The sequence below is a fragment of the Bufo gargarizans genome, chromosome 9 (genome assembly GCF_014858855.1).
Source record: "Bufo gargarizans isolate SCDJY-AF-19 chromosome 9, ASM1485885v1, whole genome shotgun sequence".
Lineage (NCBI taxonomy): Eukaryota > Metazoa > Chordata > Amphibia > Anura > Bufonidae > Bufo > Bufo gargarizans.
This window is the reverse complement of record NC_058088.1, coordinates 29,066,512-29,087,098: the sequence shown is the minus strand read 5'-3', so window position 1 is coordinate 29,087,098 and position 20,587 is coordinate 29,066,512. Positions and strand designations below refer to the sequence as shown.

Genomic DNA, 20,587 nt, shown 5'->3' with positions numbered 1-20,587 from the left:
TTCCGTTTTGCATTCCGTCATAATACAAGTCTATGGGCAGCATAACGGATCCGTCTCTTCCGTTATTTTCTGTTATAACTATTTTATAACGGAAAGCCATAACAGAATCCAGAATGCAGATGTGAACCCACCCTAAAAGAAAGAAAAACCAACAATTGTCACTGAAATAACTTGAAACTGACATGAAAAGTAATAATAAATAAAAATTTACTGAAAATCAGACATTGCTTTTGAATTGTGGTTCAACTGAATAATTTATAAAACAAACTAATAAAACTGGCTTAGACAAAAATGATGGTTCCCTTACCTTAATATTTTGTTGCACAACCTTAAAAATCAAACAATTTGTGCAACTCTCAATAAGACTTCTGCACCAGTCCAAAGTTCTCCACGTGAGCAAACTGCCCCAGATATCTCAGGTTTGAAGGGTGTCTTCTCCAGACTGCATGTTTCAGTTCATATAAGGCCACTTCAGAATAGTCCAATGCTTTGCTTTTAACATTCATGGATAGTTTTAACTGTGTTTTGGATCATTATCCTGTTGGAGGACCCATGACCTGTGACTGAGACTAAGCTTTCTGACACTGGGCAGCACATTTCACTCCAGAATGCCTTGTTAGTGTTGGGATTTCATTGTACCCTGCACAAATTCAAGACACCCTGTGCCAGATGTAGCAAAGCAGCCCTAAAACATAACCAAGCCTCCTCCATGTTTCACAGCAGGTACAATGTTATTTTCTTTGTATGCTTCATTTTTGCATCTATGAAGATAGAGCTGATGTGACTTGCCAAAAAGCTCCAGTTTTGTCTCATCTCTCCAAAGGACATTCTCCCAGAAGCTTTGTGGCTTGTCAATATGCATTTTGGCAAATTCCACTCTCGCTTTTTTATGATTTGCTTTCAACAGTGGTTTCCTCCTTGGTCATCTTCCATTACATCCACTTTGGCTAAGACTGCAATGGATGGCGTGATCTGACACCAAAGTACCTTGACCTTAAAGTTCACCTTTAATCTCTTTGCAAGTTGTTCTGGGCTCTTTGGTTACCATTCATATTATCAGTTTCTTCAATTTGTCATCAATTTTCCTCTTGTGGCCACATCCAGGGAGGTTGGCCACAGTCCTGTAGACCTTAAACTTCATGTTTGTCTATCATATTCTTTCTAACCTCCTGAGACAACTCTCTCCATAGCGTTCGTTGGTCCATCTTCAGTGTGGTACACACCATGATACCAAACAGCACAGTGACTACTGCACTAACTACTGGACTTGACAGTATGTCAGATGTCTTCACCAAAGAAGGGAGTTTCCTGTTGCATTAAAGCAAATTCCAGGCTTGGTCTCTGCATTCACCACTGGACTCGTCATTCACCAGACTTTCCGCAGACAGATGTCTTTACTGAAGAAGTAAGTTTCCTACAGCATCAAAAGCAGATTCTGGGCTTGGTCTCTACACGAACCATTAGACTTATCATTCCCCAGACTTTCCTCAGACAGATACAGTATATTCCCCAAAGTCAATTTCCTGCTGCATCAAAAGCAGATTCCAGGCTTGGCCTTCGAACTAACCACTAGACTTGACATTCACTAGACTTTCCGCAGACAGATGTATTCAATGCTGCATCAACAAACTGGACATTTACCATCAATTTACAGAAAAATCAACCACGTGCCTTCATTTATATCCACTGCCCAGGGGAAGGGCACTCCTTCAACCATGGTTCCCTAGAGGTTTCCTCCACTGGGGATTTTTAATTTCCTGAGTGCTGAAGGATGACTCTTTGTGAGGCAAGAGACCTTCATCATCAGGGCCAAATTTAAGACGAACACCCAGATTTCTAATGACAACATCTACCTTTGACACCTTGTACTAATATGGGGCAGCACGGTAGCTCAGTGGTTAGCACTGTTGCTTTGCAGCGTTGGGGTCCTGGGTTCAAATCCAACGAAGGACAACATTTGCATAGAGTTCTCCCTGTGTTTGTGTGGGTTTCATCCCATAGACATACTGATAGGGAACTTATCTTGTGAGCCCCATTGGGGACAGCCGATAATAATGTCTGTATAGCGCTGTAGAATATATAAGTGCATAAAATAAATTTGAGGCTAATGGAGATGAAAAGTATTTTTTCTTATTTTTCCTCCTCTAGGTGCGTCTTATAGTCCGAAAAATACGGTATTTAATCCAAGGGTACATAAAATTTTGGAAATTCTCTTATTGTTAGCTTTTATACAATGAGTCTAGATGTGCCTATGAGACAACATTTCGGTCATACAGACGATTGTCAAGGCACATCTGGTCTGAAACCAGGGGAGAAAGAGAAATGCGGCCGTGGCCACTGAGGGTTGCTGGGCTAGGAGTAAGAGCGGGAGCCTCCAGTACTCTCAATACTTTTGTTGGTATGAGAGAGGCCATGACCTGCTAAGTAAGTGAGACCAGGGTAAAAATGGAAAAAAAAAAAAAGTAGCAAATTTTTGCACTAAACGTTGGATACTCAAAAGTTTGCCACAGAAAACTGGCATACAGCGGCTGATAAATTCCTCCACAAAATGTTTGACTCAATGGCGGAGATTTATCAAACTGGTGTCAATAACAACAGGCTTAGTTGCCCCTAGCAACCAGATTCCACCTTTCATTTTTCAAAGGAGCTCTTAAAAGGGAAATCTGATTGGTTGCTATGGGCAATTAAAGCAGTTTTCCTTTACACCAGATTTGATAAATCTTCTGAACCTCAAAGGTTGCAATAAAATATCCCAATGTTAGTACTGATCCAGGCTCCATAACAATGGCTGATACTGCTCTATGGTCTGGACATTTATATCTAAACTGATCTCACATCACTGGGAAACCCCCTCTAACAATCACCCCCCTGGAAAATAGAATGGGCGGGGCCACGTTTTAATTATGTGGGTCCAACGCCAGGCTCCGCCTCCAACAACTCCAAACCACTATATTCCCCGCCCCCTTTGCTTTGTCAATCATTCCTAAGAACTCACATAGCCCCGCCTTCCCATTGTGACGTCATGCCACTTAGCTCTCCGATTGGCAAACTACATCCATCCCCAGAGGCTTAGCAATTTCGAGCGTTCAGTGCGCGCTGTTCTCGAACGGCACTGACATTGGCCCGCCCCTTGAATTTGATTGGCTCATTTAGCCGTCACTCTTACGAGTTCATCGCTGGGATTGGATACTTTTTTAATTCTCGCTTCCGTTTCCTGTCTGGCGTCTCTTTTGCAACAACAATACTGTGCGGAGCGCAGAAGACAGCGGGGCTATAACAGGGACGTGGTCGGGGATGGAAGCGCCCTCTCAGCATGCTGTTCTGTGACTTCTCACTGTGCCCAGGCTGCAGGACAGGACTCGCCCCTGACCCCGTGCAGGGCTGTATAGACAGAGACTACAGAGGAGTCACTGGTCTGCCTGTCATGACCGTGTGCCGACACAGAGAGTGACAGCAGCAGAGAGCCAGCCTGGATCCTCCCCCCCCTGGCAGAGCTGCTGTGGTACCAGTCACAGGGTGGTCTATAGAGGAGTGTCTGCAGCCAGCAGGTGAGCTCAGGGGGGATAACTTTGGGGAGGGGGGGGGGGGGGGGGGGGGGGGGGTGATTGCCAATAAGCGATTGTCTCATTGGAAATCTTGCTGTAGTCCCTTATGTCATGCATCAGTCTTTCCTTGCGTAATGGTAGAACCATTCGTAGGGCATGCTTCACTTTGTAGTTCTATGACAGCAGTCTGAAGCCTGTGGTTATCCAGATGCTACCTAACTACAACTCCCAGCATGCATTTTTTTTGTTGCATTAGGTAGTATAGAAATGCAGATGACTAATTGCTTTGGAGAGCGGTTTCAAAGCTACAACTCCCAACATGATTTTTAGTGCCGTGAAATGTCATGTAGTAATTTGCACTGGTAGACTTTGTAATCTGTTGCAGAACTACAACTCCCATTATGCTTTTTAGCATCAGTCGATGCAGCGTATGGATTGTATTGGGTTGCTAACTCTCCAGATGTGCTCAGATGGGGGCTGTCAGAGCAAGTTGCTGGGATTTGTAGTTTTCCAATTTTCTAATGATGTTCTGGGTCACACTCCTACGTAAGGGGATCCGGTTTGATTCCATTATATTGGGGATTGCCCTTTATGCAGTTGCCTGATATATCCCTTCACTTCAGGAGCTGTGTGACGTGTGCCCCGCTTTGGCCCCATACTTTACATCTGTCTTCAGGCTCCAGGCATGTAAACTGTAATTAGAGAGGGGTCTGTTCTTCCATGTACTTCTGTTGCCTTCATACCCGGCTGATTAAAATGATCAGGTGCCCTCCACCCCCCTTCCCTCTAATTTGGTGATAGAATGCTAATGGGAGGCAATGTTTGGAGCGGTTTCCAAGTAAGTCTATGGGAAACAGCTGAACAAGCAGTTATGGTGGTGGTCCCAGCAATATGTTATCTGTGGAAGACCCTCTTTATGCTCCTTCTCAGGAGACTTTTGAGTTAAAGCGGTCTGATCAGTGGTGGTCGTCCAACCGCTGTTTCAGTAGAGCGACGCGACGTGCCTGCTGTCATCCCATACAGTTCTATGGGGCTGCCAGAGGTAGCCAAGTGCTTGTGCTCCATACACACAAAAGGACAGGCAGCACACATGCACGACCACCACTCCGTTTAAACAGGGTCTGACCAATGGGGCCGCCACTGATCAGACACTTATCAGCTACCCCATGTTTGTAATGGGACGACCCCTTTAACCATTGATAACCAAGTCTTAGAATAGGTCATCGATAACAGATCGATGAAGATCTGACTCCCAGCACCCCTGCAGATCAGCTGTGCGGTGCCGGAACCAGGCACCAAATGTACATACCTCCATATACAGTCTAGTGGTCATACCTGGTGACTGAACAGGAGCAGCTCTGCAGTAACAAGGCACGACCACTATGTGGTATACAGAGCCACACAGCTGATTGGTGGAGATGCCAGGAGTCGGACCCCTGTCTGATAGTGAGGACTTAGGCCAGTTTAACACTAGCGCTCTTAGATCCGGTAGGGAATAGCCGGCATTGCCGGAAGCTACTGCGCTGCCATCCGACCCCATTAACTATAATGGAGACCGGCAGAGATCTGGCCGCAGAAGAATCGGCCTGACGAAAACCGCTGCACCAGATCTCTGCCACTCTCTATCATAGTCAATGAGGCCGGGGGGGCGGGGGGATCCCCTCGGAGCACCCCTTCACATCTACCTCTCCCCCAGTGGTTGACAGGCCTGGGCATCCACACTGCCCCTATGCCTGGCCCTGAAATATCACGCATGCATTGGCGATAGTACAGTCGGTGCATGCGCAGTTCGAATTGCAGACTAGGGACACCCGTATGAGATCAACTGTGCATGCGGTCGACTGTACTGTCACCTGGCAGAAGATAGGTTGGACTTGTTGGATCCTTTTGGGCGTTCCCTCGTCTTGTATTTTGTGCATATGTTATAATAGAATAGATAGGGTAAGAATGTCACATCTGTCAGAGGGCCACGCTCGGCTAGAGTCAAGGGTTCGGGTTGGCACATCCTTTATACGTGGTCATATTTGCGGTCTGCATTCCCCTGTATTTTTTAAGAAAATCCTATAACGCCCTGCCTACAGCTGCCAGCATGCTTGTAGGGCTTCTAGCAAGGAGGCTACTAGATTATGTACTAAGACGATGATAAAAGGGGAAGGCCCAAAGATGAATCTGCGGCGGTATAGATGAGCAGGTTGCAGCAGGCGTCCCTTTTATCCCCGGGGCAGTCGGCTGGGGTTCAAGCAGGTCTCTTGTCTTTGTGCAGTGTCTGAAGTTCGTGAGAAGACAGATTATCGGCATGAATTGTGTTTCTGCATGATGTGTGTTTCTGCATGATGTGTGTTTCTGCATGATGTGTAATTGTATGAGTCACCATAGGAATCCATAGTGTGTGCGACTTATACCGAGGCTTGCGGTGCGGGCAGATGGACCCAGCGAGGTGTGGCTATGGCAGGACGACTCTGATCTCTGCAAGAGCTTATCACAGTTGGTGGCATATGAGGAGGAAAGAGGTCAGCAGCTGTCATAATACATGGAGAGCCCTGCATTGTTCTCGAAGAGCCTCTCCAGTGAAAACATATCTATACTGGAATGCTATCGGCTTCCTGGTAGAGGACAGTATTGGGACCAAATCCTAGAGAAATAACCCCAAAAAGTGGCCGCACACAGTTGCTGTGGTTTGGCCGAGGACTAGCTCTCCCGACTGTCAGTGATTGGAGAGAGAGCTGCTGCCAAGCATCTCCTTGTAGGTTTGGCCTACAATGTACTAATGTGAACCGGTGCCGTTAGGGTATGTGGACATCGCGGTGTAGTTTATACGGATTTTCCGTGCAGATTCCACCGGGGTTCCTTGCCGGATTAGCTTGTGTTTCATGTGGATTTTGCCCTCCGATTTCCCCCTTGGCATTGCAAAGGGTGAAATGTGTTCTGCAAATCCGCAACCGCATATGACATGTTGCTGATTTCAAAGTCTGCACCTCAGGTCAATTTACCTACGGAAAAATTTCCGCCCTGTGTAATTAAGTTTTTTAAAATCTCCTCTAATTAGCTGATTCTGTATGCATATTAGGCACCAGGTTTGTGTTGCCTTAGGCTCCTTTCACACGGGCGAGATTTCCGCGCGGGTGCAATGCGTGAGGTCAGCGCATTGCACCCGCGCTGAATCCGGACCCATTCATTTCTATGGGGCTGTTCACATGAGCGGTGATTTTCACGCATCACTTGTGCGTTGCGTGAAAATCGCAGCATGCTCCTCTTTGTGCGTTTTTCACGTAACGCATGCCCCATAGAAATGAATGGGGTTGCGTGAAAATCGCAAGCAAGTGCGGATGCGGTGCGATTTTCACTCACGGTTGCTAGGAGATGATTGGGATGGAGACCCGATCATTATTATTTTCCCTTATAGCATGGTTATAAGGGAAAATAATAGCATTCTGAATACAGAATGCATAGTACAATAGGGCTGGAGGGGTTAAAAAAACAATTTAACTCATCTTAATCCACTTGCATCTCTTCTGTCTTCATCTGTGAGGAAAAGGACCTTTGATGACGTCACTACGCTCATCACATGATCAATCGCCAGTTCCGTCGCCAGAACTGCATGCCAGATCCGGCAATCTGTATGCAAACGGATACCATTTGTAGACGGATCCGGATGCGGATCAGTCTCACAAATGCATTGCAATACCGAATCCGTCTCTCCGGTTGTCATCCAGAAAAACTGATCCGGTATATATCTTTTTCACATTTTTAAAGGTCTGCGCATGCGCAGATCCCTTTTTCCGGAACACTTGGGGCTGGATCCGGCGTTATTGCAGTTCAATGTAAAATAATGCCGGATCCGGCATTCCAGCAAGTTTTCCGAAATTTTGGACAGACAAAATACTGCAGCATGCTGTGGTATTTTCTTCGTCTAAAAACTGTACAGTGACTGAACTGAAGACATCCTGATGCATCCTGAACGGATTGCTCTCCATTCAGAATGCATTAGGATAAAATTGTTCTTTTTTTTTTCCGGTATTGAGCCCCTAGGATGGAACTCGACATCAGAAAAGTTTAACGCAAGTGTTAAAGTACCCTTAGTAACTACTTGCATTCCCCAATGGAATAACAATTCTGGAGCATCTATTGTTATGACTCTGTGTCATTCCTTTATTATTCCTGCTAGAAGTTAAATTACCAGCAGTTTGCAAGAAGGTCCAGTGTGGTGTTACCAGTTGGGGGGAAGGGGTCCCTGCACAGTCTGACACTGGCAGCACTGATTGGATAGTGTCAGACTGTGCAGAGTAACACCCATGCTGTCACACAGGTATTGAATTATCGGTGCTGAAAAAGTTATTTGGGGTTATCTACTAAGATCGGCCTTTTACGCCAGTCTTAGTTTTCCCCTACTCTGCCATAAGAATCTACTAATTTATGACGAGACGGGGACCTCATCATAAATTGGGCAAATCTATAGCGGTCCATGTGTCTGGATGGAGTAGTTTTTTGCCAACATTTACACCTGTTTCCAGGCTTTACTGTTACTAAATTTTCTACGTCCGAAATCCTGGCACGGCCCCCGTCCCACCCATTCGGCAAACACTGCGTAGAACAGGTCAGGCGGTAAAAAGAAAAAAGGGACTTGCGACTATTTTCACAACTAAAACAGTTGCAAGTCCCTTAAAGGGGTTATCCTAAGGCTAATGTAAAAAATGAAAATCAGACATATATTACATGACAACCTCTTTCTAACAAACCTAGGACCAGCCCTGCACCTCACATGGATCCAGAGATCTTCTCATTCATTGCTCTGCCAGATTAATATCAAGCTGACAGCTCAAGGGGGAGTGTCTTTTCTGCTGCAGCTAAGGGGGCGTGTCTCAGCTCTCCCTATCACAGCTCAGGAGGAAGTTGAAGGATGAAACTGAGCATGTGCGGCCTTCTCAGTGACCAGGACAAAGAAATGAGGGGAAAAAATAAACAGCAGGTGGCGCTATACTGATACACCGTATTGAATAACTCAGTAGCTATGCAAAAATTTTTAATTACATGCAGTTACAAAAGTATTCAGGGGCTGGTTTGAAAACTGTAGAATATTTTTCACGGGACAACCCCTTTTTAATAAATAACCTCTTTGGTCTTATATTGAACCTTGTGTGGGATTTTTGTGAATGTTTGACAGAATTTTTTCTACATCCTCTGGTGGCACTAAATGGAGTTCAGCATAATGGAGGTAGTGTATTGTTAAAAAAAAAAAAAAATGTCGCTTTGTTTTCTTTGGGGGGAAATGGGAACAGTTAGCCTAAAAATAATTTTCGGAGACAGAATGCCAACACTGATACAAATACTACGTAGTCAGATTCTACAGTGACGTGTTACTCCACCACTGTCTGTAGGTTTGCAAGGAGTGTTGAATTGAATATTCCATGCCAGTGTTGGTTCCTGGGGAAGTTGAGTACCTACCTCATGGACACCTCAATGGTGACAGGGAGATGACCCTATATGATATCTCGGTTGTATTTAAAAAAAATAAAACTAGCGTGTTATCTCAGCGCCTCCTCTGCTTGTGTGTGAAATGGTTTCCTTCTGCAGGTCATGAGTTGTCCCTCGTCGTCTGACGCATCTTTCTCTGGAGTCCTGTGATGTCTTCACGATGGGCCTGAGGGAAAAAAATGTCTGTCTATAGCATGAGACACTGTGTCAGGAGTTCAGCCGTATGAAACACTTCCAGCCCAAAACGCATGTAGATAATTTGCTTATCTAACATTTTCGCCTCTGGACACGTCAACATTCATTCTCAGAGCTGCTTATTTCCTCCTTCCATCATGGAGGAGAAGGATTTGGACACCTCATGTGTTTGGAATGTTGGGCCTGGCACGTGGTGGCGTCTCGACCTAGAAAAATATGAGCTGTTACACCAAACTGACATTTTAATTGTATGTGGTATATTTTTGGTCCAGAACGTAGAAGAAAAAAAAAAAAAGTTTCTAATTTTTACCCGTGACTGTCTTTTTAGACTGTTAAATGTGGACAACAGGGAATGGCTGCCCTACAGCTTCCAAATGCATAGTTGCCAACAGTCCCAAATATGCAGGGACTGACACAATCTCTGCAAATTCTGGACGAAACTGGGTGAGGCTTATGTAAATGGGGAATCCTTCACAGTTTGGGGCATTCACCAGGCCCATTTGTCCCAGTTAGTACATATGCAAACAGTTCGCCACCAAGATTTTCCAGGTTTGAAACTCCTATTGCCTATTTGTGAACCACTTCATTGGAAGCTTAAGCAGCGCTACGTAATGTGAGATATTTAGAAGGGTATGTACAGAAGATCTCCAGCAGAACAACCTGGACATATATAAATTTTTATCTATGATGTGACCAATGGAGGTCCCAGCTCCTACCGTTTTGTGTATACAGATTCATGGTGTCACGGATGTAGTAGGGGAGAACACCAAAAGACAAAAAGAAGGAAGGGGAAAGACACTAGGCCTCACCACTAGGGAAGGAAAAGGGTCACCACCTATAAAACCCTACTCCTGGCCCTAACTCCTATCCATATGGGCACCTCTCAATGGTAGAGATGCCCATACACAGGAACCTAGAAAACCCTGGTGACCCTTAGATTCCCTAAAGGTAATGACAGGGCAGAGACAAACCCGTTCCTTCCCTGGTGAAGAAACTAGCGTCTCGCTGAGGCCTAGTAAACAAGCGGGGGGGAGGGGATACAAAGCGGAACACTTAACTTCTGAGGATGATGGATGAACAGGACTTCAACAAGAACCACACTCCAGCTCTTCCAAAACCAAATGAAGCAATCCAGAGTAAGGAGTGATGGGTAAAGTCAGACTAAATAGGGAGAGTTAAAGGTCACATGATCCACACCTGAACAGGCGGTATGGACATACCAGCAACACACAGACAAAGTGAAACCAAAAGAGGCTGTCCGATCACTTATGTGCAGTCAGACTTTCCGACCTTCTATCTAACACCAGGTGTGACAGAACCCCATCTCCCCTTCCCTTCTATGGGTGACCTCTGGGCACCCAGGACTGACCTCTGACCTCTGTGGAATGCTCTCACCAGACTAGCATTAACATCGGTCGCTGGAACCCACATCCTCTCCTCTTGTCCGTACCCTCTCCAATGAACAAAATACTGGAGGGATCTCCAAAGAACTCAGGAGTCCACAATCCTGCTGATCTGAAATTCTAAATTTCTGTCCACCATGACAGGAGCGGGAGGTAAGGAGGACAGCTCAACAGGTTTGACACATTTCTTTAACAACGATTTATGAAATGCGTTATGGATTTCCAAAGCCTGAGGAAGTTCAAGACAGAAGGCTACAGGGTTAACAATGGTGATCTTATATGGACCAATAAATCTTGGGCCCAACTTCCAAGCAGGTAGCTTAAGTTTTTTTATGTTTCTTGTTGACAACCACACAGAATCACCCACTCTCAGGTTCGGACCACTCATACGTCTCCTGTCAGCCGCACGCTTATACCTGTTGCCCATCTTTTTCAGGTTATTTTGGATTGTCCGCCAAATAGAAGACAAAGAAGAGGAAAATCGTTCCTCCTCAGGAATGCCGGAATTTTGAGCACCAGAAAATGTACCAAACTGTGGATGGAACCCATATGCCCCCCAAAACGGCGACTTATCAGTGGATTCCTGTCTACGGTTATTTATAGCAAACTCAGCTAACGACAAAAATGAAGACCATTCTTCCTGATTCTCTGAAACAAAACATGTCAAGTAAGTCTCCAGATTCTGATTAGTGCGCTCCGTCTGTCCGTTCGACTGAGGATGAAAGGCCGAAGAGAAGGACTGTTGTACACCCAGACTAATACAGAACGCTTTCCTGAATCTGAAAACAAACTGAGTCCCTCTATCGGACACCACATCAGAGGGAATGCCATGTAGTTTCACGATGTTGTCGACAAACACCTGTGCAAGAGTTTTAGCATTGGGTAGACTGGGTAATGAAATAAAGTGTGCCATCAGAATCACAGTTTTTCCTGAAGAATTCAGTAAATCTGTGATAAAATCCATGGACAAATGGGTCCAAGGTCTGGACGGGACGGGCGATGGAAGCAGAGATCTGGAAGGCCGAGTATGTGTCGCCATAGCACGTGCACAGGTACCACATTCTGACACATAGTCCTCAACACATTGAATCAACCTCGGCCACCAGAATCTGCGAGAAATAATATCGACAGTCGATCTGCTCCCAGGGTGCCCAGCAAGCACCGTACAGGGGAGAGGTAAAGGTCACATGATCCACACCCGAACAGGAGGTGTGGACATACCAGCAACACACAGACAAAGTGAAACCAAAAGAGGCTGTCAAGGTGTGACACATGGTTACAGACTACAAACAAACACTGTGTAGTCAGATTCTCCAACCATACCATGTGTTACTCTATTACTGTCTGTAAGTTAGGCTACTTTCACACTAGCGTTTTGTGCGGATCCATCATGGACGGATCCGTTCAAATAATACAACCGTCTGCATCCGTTCAGAATGGATCCGCTTGTATTATCTTTAACCCCTTAAAGGGGTATTATCATCTTAATGATCACTGTTAAAGGGAACCTGTCACTGGGATTTTGGGTATAGAACCGAGGACATGGGTTGCTAGATGGCCGCTAGCACATCCGCAATACCCAGTCCCCATAGCTCTGTGCTTTTTTTTGTGTAAAAAAATAAATAAAATATTTGATACATATGCAAATTAACATAAAGGAGTCATATCTTACTTGTGTGACCAAAGAAGAGTCATATTTTCAAGCTCTGACTCATCTCAGGTTAATTTGCATATGTATCAAATCGGTTTTTATACACAATAAAAGCACACAGAGCTATGGGGACTGGGGATTGCGGATGTGCTAGTGGCCATCTAGCAACCCATGTCCTCAGCTCTATACCCAAAATCCAGGTGACAGGTTCCCTTTAACCTCTTGGGGACACATGACGTACCGGTACGTCATGTGTAGTTCCGATCACCGGCGGGCGGTGATCGGAAAAAGGTGCCTGCTCAAATCATTGAGCAGGCACTCTGGGACAGTGCGCGGGGGGGTCCCGTGACCCCCCCGTATCCGCGATCGCCGCAAACCTCAGCTCTATACACAAGATCCAGGTGACAGGTTCCCTTTAAATCTGTTAATGATTTAACAGTGATAATTTTTCTAAAAAAATAAACCTATACTTACCTGACTGTTGTCTTCCGTCTCCCCTGGTTACGGCCACCGCTCTTCTCAGGAATCGCGTGCGCAGATGTCTTCTTTTCTTCTCCCGGCCGCGCGCTGTACTAAACGCGCACGCCGAGTCCGCGCATGCGCCCTGGTAACTTCTTCCTGGCCAGTATACTATACTGGCCAGGAAGAAGTCACCAGGGCGCATGCGCGGACTCGGCGTGCGCGTTCAGTACAGCGTGCGCCCCGGCCGGGAGAAGAAATCAATGAAGATGGAGCCCGCACCCTGCCGAGTGCCGAAACCAGGAAGTGGACGGCGCGCCGGGAGCAGGTAAGTATAAAACTGCGTCTTGAGAAAACCCCTTTAAGGACTCAGCCCTATTTCACCTTAAGGACTTGGCCATTTTTTCCAAATCTGACTAGTGTCACTTTATGTGGTGATAACGCTTTTACTTATCCAGGCCATTCTGAGAATGTTATTTCGTCACATATTGTACTTCATAACACTGGTAAAATGGAGTAAAAAAAAAAAAAAAAACATTTTTATTTATTAAAAAAATACCAAATTTACCAAAATTTAGGAAAAATTTGCTAATTTCCAAGTTTCAATTTCTCTACTTCTATAATACATAGCTATTTTTGGAGGTATTACTATTAGTTTACATTCCCCATATGTCTACTTCATGTTTGGATCATTTTGGGAATGCCATTTTATTTTTTGGGGACGTTACAAGGCTTACCATGTCCCATTTTGAAGCCCCCTGATGCACTCCTAGAGTAGAAACTCCAAAAACATGACCCCATTTTGGAAACTGAGGGATAAGGTGGCAGTTTTTTTGGTACTATTTTAGGGTACATATGATTTTTGGTTGCTCTATATTACACTTTTTGTGAAGCAAAGTAACAAAAAATTTAAATTTCATCTCCATTTGCCATTGACTCTTGTGAAACACGTAAAGGGTTAACAAAGTTTGTAAAATCAGTTTTGAATACCTTGAGGGGTGTAGTTTCTTAAATGGGGTCACTTTTTGGAGTTTCTACTCTAGGGGGTGCATCAGGGGGCTTAAAATAGGACATGGTGTCAAAAAAACAAGTCCAGCAAAAACTGCCTTCCAAAATCCATATGGCATTCCTTTCCTTCTGCGCCCTGCCGTGTGCCCGAACAGAGGTTTACGACCACATATGGGGTGTTTCTGTAAACTAAAGAATCAGGGCAATAAATATTGTTTTGTTTGGCTGTTAACCCCTGCTTTGTTACGGAAAAAAATTGATTAAAATGAAAACTTTGCCAAAAAAATACCTGTTTTGGCACCGTTTTTATTATTTACAACGTTCATCTGACAGATTAGATAATGTACTATTTTTATAGAGCAGGTTGTTACGGACGCAGGGATACCTAATAATATGTTTAGTTTTTTAAATTTATTTAAGTTTTACACTATCATTTTTGAAACAAAAAAACTCATTTTAGTGTCTCCATAGTCTGAGAGCCATAGATTTTTCTTTTTTCTTTTTTGGGCGATTGTCTTAGTTAGGGTCTCATTTTTTTGCAGGATGAGATGACTGTTTTAATGGTATAATTTAGGGTGCATATTCCTTTTTGATCGCTTGCTATTACACTTTTTGTGATATAAGGTGACAAAATTATAGCTTTTTTTTTTTTTTACACCATTTTTATTTTTACGTTGTTCACCTGAGGGGTTAGATCATGTAATATTTTTATAGAGCAGGTTCTTACGGACACGGCAATACCTAATATGTGTCCAAATTTTTTGCGGGATGAGACGACTGTTTGAATGGTACCATAAATTTTAAATTTTTTTTTTACTTTTTACTTTTTTCACATTTTTTTTTTTTTTTTTCTTTTTTTTTTTTTTACTCAGACCCACTTGGTTTTTGAAGATGCAGTGGGTCTGATGTCTGTATAATACAGTACAGAACACTATATAGTGTACTGCACTGTATTTTACTCACACTTTGTCTGAACTGATCTCTGCCTTTAGCACAGATCTGTTCTGCACCATGGACAGCAGGATGCCTGAGAAGGCGTCCTGTTGCCATGGGAACCTTCCCTGTCTGCCACAACTGAGCAGACGGGGAAGGGGAGGGAGGAGCGCTTCCTCACTCTGTCACCCCATCCTGTCCGGGGGCTGCAAAGGTACAGCAGCCCCCCGATGGGAGAGGGAGGGAGCTCCCTCCCTCTTTACCTCTTCCATACAGCGGTCCCCACGGACTGCGGCATGGAAGGGCTGACACTCTGAATCAACCGCTCGGCCATCCTGAAAATAAACGGGGGGCTGGCGGAAGATCGCGCACCCGCCCCCCACACTGCCGTATGCCTCCCTCCCGCACCGCCCGCAATCCTCCCCCCTGCTGCGCCCACAGGCACAAAAACACAGAGGGCTGCAGAGTGGGGTTCACTTTCAAAAATATGGGCACTTTGAGGTTTCTGATCCCTGCGGTCACGGACCGCAGGGATCAGAAACTTGCATAAGCGCTAAAAACCGCAGGTCTGAAATGACCTGCGGTTTGTAGCTATCGGCAATGCGGGGGGTCACAGGACCCCCCTAGGCATTGTCACAGGGTGCCTGCTGAATGATTTCAACAGGCTCCCTGTTCCGATCACTGCCGTCAGTGATCAAAACTACATAGGACATACCAGTATGCCCTGGGTCCTTAAGGACTTTTAAGTCCCTAAGGTGTTAAAGGGGTTGTCCGAGTAATTTTTTTGTTCTTTCTATGTTCCCAACTAGGCAAATGTAACAGCTTTCCAATTAACTCCCTTTATCTCCAGTGGCTGGTTTATCAGATTTGACTGAGGGACACATGACCTGTGATGTCAGCTTCTTACCCTGCGCTGATAAAGTTTGTTTACAAGCCTGTAAACGAGACGTCACTGTGCTGGCCACGCCCCCTTCATTGCTGGGCTGTCTGCTCTCTCCTAGGATTCTTAACTCCTTCAGCTGCACAGACTGGGTAGCTGCAGCAGTGACAATTCTGGGCACAGGAGCTGACAGACTAGAGAGAGCGTTGCACAAGAAGGTAGGGGGAAGATCCTGTGTGTATTAGCAGTGTCATTATACAGCTAGGACTTGTAGTCCTACACATACAACATGCTGCTGAGTCACAAACGGCCAAAAGAGAACCAGGGAAATGAGGCAATATACAGTACAGACCAAAAGTTTGGACACACCTTCTCATTCAAAGAGTTTGCTTTATTTTCAGGACTATGAAAATTGTAGATTCACACTGATGGCATCAAAACTATGAATTAACACATGTGGAATTATATACATAACAAAAAAGTGTGAAACAACTGAACATATGTCATATTCTAGGTTCTTCAAAGTAGCCACCTTTTGCTTTGATTACTGCTTTGCACACTCTTGGCATTCTCTTGATGAGCTTCAAGAGGTAGTCACCTGAAATGGTCTTCCAACAGTCTTGAAGGAGTTCCCAGAGATGCTTAGCACTTGTTGGCCCTTTTGCCTTCACTCTGCGGTCCAGCTCACCCCAAACCATCTTGATTGGGTTCAGGTCCGGTGACTGTGGAGGCCAGGTCATCTGGCGCATCACCCCATCACTCTCCTTCATGGTCAAATAGCCCTTACACAGCCTGGAGGTGTGTTTGGGGTCATTGTCCTGTTGAAAAATAAATGATGGTCCAACTAAACGCAAACCGGATGGAATAGCATGCCGCTGCAAGATGCTGTGGTAGCCATGCTGGTTCAGTATGCCTTCAATTTTGAATAAATCCCCAACAGTGTCACCAGCAAAGCACCATCACACCTCCTCCTCCTCCTCCTCCTCCATGCTTCACGGTGGGAACCAGGCATGTAGAGTCCATCCGTTCACCTTTTCTGCGTCGCACAAAGACACGGTGGTTGGAACCAAAGATCTCAAATTTGGACTCATCAGACCAAAGCACAGATTTCCACTGGTCTAATGTCCATTCCTTGTGTTCTTTAGCCCAAACAAGTCTGCTTGTTGCCTGTCCTTAGTAGTGGTTTCCTAGCAGATATTCTACCATGAAGGCCTGATTCACACAGTCTCCTCTTAACAGTTGTTCTAGAGATGTGTCTGCTGCTAGAACTCTATGTGGCATTGACCTGGTCTCTAATCTGAGCTGCTGTTAACCTGCGATTTCTGAGGCTGGTGACTTGGATGAACTTATTCTCCGCAGCAGAGGTGACTCTTGGTCTTCCTTTCCTGGGGCGGTCCGCATGTGAGCCAGTTTCTTTGTAGCGCTTGAAGGTTTTTGTGACTGCACTTCTTTACTTAGCTGCTTTTTTTTTCTTGCCATAATACAAATTCTAACAGTCTATTCAGTAGGACTGTCAGCTGTGTATCCACCTGACTTCTCCACAACACAACTGATGTTCCCAACGCCATTTATAAGACAAGAAAACCCACTTATTAAACCTGACAGGTGGCTACCTCTTGAAGCTCGTGAAGTGAAAACCATTTCAGGTGACTACCTCTTGAAGCTCATGAAGAGAATGCCAAGAGTGTGCAAAGCAGTAATCAAAGCAAAAGGTGGCTACTTTGAAGAACCTAGAATATGACATATTTTCAGTTGTTTTTTGTTTTTGTTATGTATTTCTATACAAAACAAAAAAAAAAACAACTGAAAATATGTGTTAATTCATAGTTTTGATGCCTTCAGTGTGAGTCTACAATTTTCATAGTCCTGAAAATAAAGAAAACTCTTTGAATGAGAAGGTGTGTCCAAACTTTTTGGTCTGTACTGTGTGTGTATGTGTGTGTGTGTGTGTGTGTGTGTATATATATATATATTTTTTTTTTTTTGCATAAAATTCGCTTAGCTTAGTTATATATTGCTGCCCATCAGATTTTCAGTGCTATATTTTTCTTTTTCCTCACTCGGACAACCCCTTTTACCCTTATAAGGACACAGGGTGTACCTGTACGTCCTGTGTATTTCTGATCAGGCCGGAAGCTGTATGAGTAATACACACTGTATTACTCATACAGCCAATGCATTCCAATACAGAAGTATTGGAATGCATTGTAAAGGGGATTAGACCCCCAAAAGTTGAAGTCCCAAAGTTTAAAAAATAGTTTTCCCCCCAAAAGAGTAAAAAAAAAAAGGTAAAAAATAAGAAAAGATATTGCCGCGTCTGTATCGACCGGCTCTATAAAAATATCACATGACCTAACCCCTCAGATGACAACCGTAAAAAATATATAAAAACGGTGTAAAAAAATGGGGTCACTTTTTGGGAGTTTCTACTCTAGGGGTGCATCAGGGGGGCTTCAAATGGGACATGGTGTCAAAAAAACCAGTCCAGCAAAATCTGCCTTCCAAAAACCGTATGGCATTCCTTTCCTTCTGTGCCCGTACAGCAGTTTACGACCACATATGGGGTGTTTCGGTAAACTACAGAATCAGAGCCATAAATATTGAGTTTTGTTTTGTTGTTAACCCTTGCTTTGTAACTGGAAAAAAATTATTAAGATGGAAAATCTGCCAAAAAAGGGAAATTTTAAAATTGTTTCTCTATATTCCATTAATTCTTGTGGAACACCTAAAGGGTTAACAAAGTTTGTAAAATCAGTTTTGAATACTGTGAGGAGTGTAGTTTCTAGAATGGGTCATTTTTGGGTGGTTTCTATTATGTAAGCCTCACAAAGTGTCTTCAGACCTGAACTGGTCCTTAAAAAGTGGGTTTTTGAATTGAAAAATTTCAAGATTTGCTTCTAAGCCTTGTAATGTCCCCAAAAAATAAAATGTCATTCCCAAAGTGATCCAAACATGAAGTAGACATATGGGGAATGTAAAGTAATAACTATTTTTAGAGGTATTACTATGTATTATAGAAGTAGAGAATTTGAAACTTAAAAATTTGCGCAACTCTAAATTTTTGGGTAAATGTGGTATTTTTTTATAAATTAAAAATTATTTTTTACTCCATTTTACCAGTGTCATGAAGTACAATATGTGACTAAAAAAACAGTCTCAGAATGGCCTGGATATGTCAAAGCGTTTTAAAGTTATAACCACATAAAGTGACACTGGTCATATTTGCAAAAAATGGCTGAGTCATTAAGGTGAAAATGAGTCCAGTCCTTAAGTTAACATAGCCAAGACGGATCCGTTTTCTATTGTCGGTGAAAACGGATCCGTCCCTATTGACTTACATTGTGTGCCAGGACGGATCCGTTCGGCTCAGTTTCATCAGACAGACACCAAAACGCTGCAAGCAGTAGTGTCCGCCTCCAAAGCGGAATGGAGACTAAACTGATGCATTCTGAGCGGATCCTTTTCCATTTAGAATGCAAACTGATCTGTTTTGGACCGCTTGTGAGAGCCCGGAGCGGATCACACAAACGGAAAGCCAAAACGCGAGTGTGAAAGTAGACTAAGGGTACTTTCATACTAGTGTTTTTCTTTTCCGGCATAGAGTTCCGTCACAGGGGCTCTATACCGGAAAATAACTGATCAGTTTTATCCCCGTGCATTCTGAATGGAGAGTAATCCGTTCAGTTTGCATCAGGATGTCTTCAGTTCAGTCGTTTTGACTGATCAGGCAAAAGCTAAAACCGTAGCATGCTACGGTTTTATCTCCAGCGAAAATAACTGAAAACTTGCCTGAATGCCGGATTTTTCCCCGTAGGAATGTATTAGTGCCGGATCCGGCATTTAAAATACCAGAATGCCGGATCTGTCCTTTCCGGCCTGCGCATGCACAGACCAGTAAAAATTTGAAAAAAAAAATACAAGACGGATCCGTGTGTCCGCATGACAAGCAGAGTGACTGATCCGTTCTTGCAATGCATTTGTGAGACGGATCCGGATCCGTCTCGCAAATGCTTTCAGTCACATCAAAATCGGCGGATCCGGCGGGCAGTTCCAATGACGGAACTGCCCGCCGGATCGCACTGCTGCAAGTGTGAAGTAGCCTTAGCAGAGGGGACGACTGCTGGAACAAGTTACGTACAAGGTTTGTTTGTAGATGCAAAGGTCTGTATGGGAGTTCATTACACATATTTGTAGGATATAGTGTATAGCAAACTTGTGGTTTCAAGTTCGGCGTGCAAAGTTCGGGTTATCTAAGAATTCCGTTATGGTCGGTGGTAGCAGTGCTGAAATCAAAATCCATCAACGGGAGGACACGTGACCAGTGCAGCTAATCACAGGCCTTAGTGGTGACCTGGTCCTCTTTGCGTTATGTGAACAGTTCTCAACGCTGTGGCCTGTGATGGGTTGCAGCAGTTATCTGTACCCCCCTCCGGTCTACATATGTTGCTTTAAAGGGGTTGTCCGAGATGGAGGACTTTGTTCCATTAGTACAAGACAGACAAACATATAACATACATCCATGTCCTACCTTTTTCACATGTTTCTCAAGCGCCGTTTTCTTAAAGGAAATTCTTCGCTGGAAGTAAACTTTTCTTAGACTCAGTGATGTACCAGGTCCCTTGCAGGAGCGCTGAAGCCTCTTTTTTCGGCAGCTCAGGGAGCCCGGTGACGTCACTGGCACTGATGGGCGTGCTTTAGCGCTGCTCTAGCCAGTAAAACAGCTAGGGCAGCGCTAAAGCCCACCCATCAGAGCCAGTGACGTCACCGAACACACTGTCCGGCGGAAGCCTCCGCTGGGCAGTGTGTTATTGTAAACAAAAGAGCCTTTGCCGTGCGCGATTTAGCGCAGCGCAAAAGAGAGCATCGGAGCATGAACTGCTCAAGTGTCTGGGTGAAAATAGAGGTTTGTCCGGGTTCAGCTCTGAACCCGGACAACCCCTTTCAAAGGGAACCTGTCACCGGGATTTTGGGTATAGAGCTGAGGACATGGGCTGCTAGATGGCCGCTAGCGCATCCACAATACCCAGTCCCCATAGCTCTC

At 44.5% G+C, this 20,587-nt stretch overlaps 1 protein-coding gene across 2 annotated transcripts in view; it reads left to right on the top strand.

Annotated features, from left to right (window-relative positions):
• Nucleotides 1–3,222: 3,222 nt before the first annotated feature.
• Nucleotides 3,223–20,587, top strand: part of LOC122946180 (zinc finger protein interacting with ribonucleoprotein K-like) — a 33,202-nt gene continuing 15,837 nt past the window's right edge. For both annotated transcript variants that reach the window (XM_044305605.1, XM_044305604.1), the window contains exon 1: nt 3,223–3,548. The gene's annotated coding sequence lies outside the window, so the exon portion shown is untranslated. The remainder of the gene's footprint in view (nt 3,549–20,587) is intronic.